Source organism: Dendropsophus ebraccatus, chromosome 6 (assembly GCF_027789765.1).
Source record: "Dendropsophus ebraccatus isolate aDenEbr1 chromosome 6, aDenEbr1.pat, whole genome shotgun sequence".
Taxonomy (NCBI): Eukaryota; Metazoa; Chordata; class Amphibia; order Anura; family Hylidae; genus Dendropsophus; species Dendropsophus ebraccatus.
The window spans coordinates 55,173,098-55,177,993 of NC_091459.1; positions in this window are offsets into that span (position 1 = coordinate 55,173,098).

The window sequence follows — 4,896 nt, forward strand, 5'->3', positions numbered from 1 at the left end:
CATTTACACGTACGATTATCGTTCGAATTTAATCGTTATCGCGCAAATTCGCACGATAATCGTTACGTGTAAACACACCATATTAGACTGTATTATTTATAATGCAAAAGGTTTGGTGGCTAGAGTCTTTTGTGCAAGTGCATTTCTTGTTTATTGAAGTCCTGTCCTCCCTGTTGAGTCTATCTGCCTTCAGGTGGTTATTCTGGGGACTGTGATCTAAGGATGGAGCTTATGGACTCGGAACTTTAGTTTAGCCAAACTAATAGCAGCCACAAGGATACACAACATTTCTTAGGAGACACAATATTTAACCAATAACAACCTACACTCACCGGCCACTTTATTAGGTACACCTGTCTAACTGCACGTTACCACTTAATTTCTAATCAGCCAATCACATGGCGGCAACTCAGTGCATTTAGGCATGTAGACATGGTCAAGACAATATCCTGCAGTTCAAACCGAGCATCAGTATGGGGAAGAAAGGTGATTTGAGTGCCTTTGAACGTGGCATGGTTGTTGGTGCCAGAAGGGCTGGTCTGAGTATTTCAGAAACTGCTGATCTACTGGGATTTTCACGCACAACCATCTCTAGGGTTTACAGAGAATGGTCCGAAAAAGAAAAAACATCCAGTGAGCGGCAGTTCTGTGGGCAGAAATGCCTTGTTGATGCCAGACGTCAGAGGAGAATGGGTTCGAGCTGATAGAAAGGCAACAGTGACTCAAATAGCCAACCGTTACAACCAAGGTAGGCAGAAGAGCATCTCTGAACGCACAGTACGTCGAACTTTGAGGCAGATGGGCTACAGCAGCAGAAGACCACCCGTTACTAGCATGGTGTACCTAATAAAGTGGCCGGTGAGTGTATACTTGCAGGGCTACATGCACCGCATTAACAATACTCAACAATTGCATTAGCCAAATAGGGCTGGATATAAGTCTTATTTCTCGCTCTGTTTTATTATCATTGCTTGCGGTAATGTAACCTATTATATTGTTTTAGAGTTTTTATATGCATTTATTAGAGGCAATAAAATAAGAACAATGCAGGAAAATCTGATTTCCAGCCCTGATTTATGCCATTTTTTTCTACTTTACCATGCACAAAATTCAGAAGGTGTGCTCTCCGATGGTTTGTTGACATGTGGCATTAATGCTATGGATTTTTCATACTGAATTGGAACATGGTCAGTAACTTCGCATGCATATTTATACACACTCTAATATAAACTCTGTAAGAACTGTATTTAGGTGATTAGAGTCACCTCTGAGGATTTGTTTGTGGTGCAACCATAACCACTAGACAGTAAGCTCACTGCCTTGGGGTTAAGTTCGACTCTGATCTGTCTTTTACTCTCCATATTCAATCTCATTCACATTCTTGTCACCTGCACCTAAAAAACATCTCTAAAATCCGTCCCTTCCTTACGGCTAACTCAGCTAAAACCCTTATTGTTGCTTTGATTAATTTCCATATAGACTACTGCAATTCCCCACTAATCGGCCTTCCCTTCTCTAAACTTACCCCTCCAGTTAATCCTTAAAGTGACACTGTCACCCCCTATTTGCATTTTGACTGCTCTCCACAGGTGTAATGGGTAAATGTTAAAGCTTTCATTACTTATTTTATATCACACCTCATGGTGCTTGTTCTGGTAAAAAGTTGTTTTTATCACCTGTGGATTGGTATATGTGGGCGGGGCCTTGCGGCCTCTGTGCCACATCACTCTGCCCCTAACACCACTTAGCCCCGCCCCCATCCATGCCGTCACGGTGTGGGACAATCTAGGGGGGCCCTGGAGCTTTAGGCTGGCCCTTCCAATGGCTGCTGAGGGGGCAGGGCTTATGACATCACGGATGGGGGTGGGGCTAAGTGGTGCTAGGGGTGGAGTGATGTGGCACAAAGGCCGCAAGGCCCCGCCCACATTTACCAATCCACAGGTGATAAAAACGACTTTTTACCAGAACAAGCACCATGAGGTGTGATATAAAATAAGTAATGAAAGCTGTAACATTTACCCTTTACATCTGTGGAGAGCAGTCAAAATGCAAATAGGGGATGACAGTGTCACTTTAACATAGCATCCAAGCTGATCTCTCTGCCCAGCCGCTATACCAATGCCTCTCCCTTCTGCCAGTCTCCACATTGGATCCCTATTAAAGGGGAATTCCACCCAAACATAACTTTTGATATGTTGCTGCCTATGGTGAGACTAACAATTCATTCCATACTTCTTATTATCTAGTCAGTCTCCTTCCTGAAGTTGTCATCTGCTGCTTCCTGCTACAAACATAAAAATCTGTGTGTGAGCACCTCTATCTGTCTCCTCTAGTGATGAGCGAATAGTGAGATATTCGAATATTCGATATTCGTACGAATATCCCACAAATATTCGAATAATCGATCAAATATTCGATCCCATTAAAGTCTATGGGAACAAGTATTCGATTCGTGAAAAACATCTATTTGACCATTTGGAGGGTGAAATCGGAATCAGGGGGATTTGAACGCTTATCGAATATTTATCGAATATGCGCAGGATATTCGTATGAATATTGAATATTCGAATATCTCACTATTCGATCGAATATCTATTCGATCAAACAGTATTCGCTCATCACTAGTCTCCTCCTCCTCCCCCCTCCCTTCTGACACGGCTGATGTAAACAAGTCTCTGACTGGCTTTATCTGCAACTTTTGTAGCTTCTTTGTAATGCTTGGAGAGTTATTCTGATGTCAAGTTGCTAATGAACTCTCTGTGATTATCCCTCCTGGTGTTACAAAGAAGCTACAAAGTTGCAGATAAAGCCAGTCAGGGACTTATTTACATCAGCCATCTCAGAAAGGAGGGGTGAGGGGGAGGAGGAGACAGAGAGAAAGGTTTAAACACAGAGTTTTGTGTTTTCAGCAGAAAGCAGCAGCTATTTTTTTTATTTGTGGGGGGGTGTTTACGCAGTTCGCCCTGTGGTAGAACTGACATGTTATCTATGTTCCTCAACTACATGTTTCTTAAAATTGCTCTATTACCATTACTCATAACGCTTTTCATTATTGGTCCATGCGCCATGATCTTTTCTTTCTAACGGTACCTTGCTAGTGTATATGTGACTTTTTAATCAGTTTTTAGTTTTTAATAGTTCGAGCGATTATGCATGTGGCGATACCAAATATGCTTGTTTATTTATTTATTTTTACTTATAAAAAAATAAAATGAGAAAAAGGGAAGGGGCTTTTTATTAATAAAATTAAAAATTTTTTCACTTACAATAATTAGAAGTCAACCTGGGGTACTTCTAATTCAACTACATTGATCTCTCATAGAGATCAGTGTAGTATACTTTATACAGCACTGATCGGTTAAATCAGAGCTGTATTACTCTGGGCTGCTGCAGCCTAGATCTATGGATTGCCGGGATCAGCGGCATTCGGGGGGGGGGGGGGTAGATGTACAGCAAGTTAATGTAAGTTACCCTAGTAACAATAAGGCACCTTTGCCCCTCTGCTTTTTGTCTCCTCAGAGCCTTCACTCCTTACTTCGAATCTAACCATCACCCATTCCCTTCCCCTCATCCATCCACTCCTTGGTTGAACTTGATGGTAATGTGTCTTTTTTTACTTCATTTTGATCAGTTGTTTAAACTGAAACTGATTGGGAGAATGAGCCTGGAGAAGTGCATTCTTCTCCTGGCTCACAGGAGGAGAAGGCCACATAATGGAGTCTATGGAGCCATTTCCTCGCATAGACACAGAGTGGGGTGCATTGATAGCAGATGAAAAGGGATCTTGGTGTCTGAGGGGACACAATGTCTAAAAAGACACTAGTAATGGGACTCTGTGAAAGTGGGACCTCTGGCCCTCTGCGTGTATGAGGCTAATATAACCCACCGAATGACATAAGCACCTCTTGTATAGGGGTATAATTGCCATAGGTGGAGGTTGTGTTTGTTACTCTGGCCAAGTGTTCTTTTTTGGTAGCACAGAAATGCTGTACCAATTGCTAATGGATTAAGGACTATATGTGGAGTAGTACTAATTTATCATTTGGTACGGTTAGGTAGATCATGAGTCTTCTGTCCAGATTTTGGTCGGGGGAGCCGTGAGGTAGTGGCACTGTGCGGTTAGTGTTAAATTTTGAATTTGGAGATACCTTGTGGAGTGGGTTGGTGCGCTAGATATGCCCCCATTATAGATGCTTGACATGGGGCGCCTCGGGGGATTAACTCCACGGGATAGTAATAAATTCCAATGTTTTCTCGTACTTTTTCTCTGTTACGGGGGTATAGCCTAATGTTTGTCATGGAATGCTATTCTCTGTACCGGGGGAGGGGTTGATTATGATAAAATGGGTAAGGCTGTGTGCAAGTAACCAGCTGTGTTGTTTTAATGTGTTCTGTAGTATAAATTAATAGAAAATAAATAAAGTAAATGCAAATAGCATATGGTAGATGGGGACCTTTGTTACAGATTCTGCATAGAGAACCAAAAGCCTTGGGTTCCACCCCTGAGAACAGGCCCACCTGCAACGTCCTATATACTGTACAAGCACAGGTTTGCCATAATGTTCTGGAATCGTATAAATAAAGATATATAGGTACAAATTGATCAAATGGTGTAAAATATGCACTGGTGTAAACTGCTCGCAGCAACCAATGACAGCTCCTCCTTTTGGTTTTATTAGATCTGAAAGCTGAACTGTGATTGGTTGCTGTAGGCAGTTTACCCCAGTGTATATTTTACCTTTGCTAAATCTCCCCCATAGTCATTCAAGTGCACAGACTAAATGCATAGACATTTATATACAACGTCAACAGTTAACTAATTTGCATATTAGATAAGAAAGTGACTTGTATGACAGTAAGGAAGCTACATTTCTCTGTTTGAAGCACACACTTACC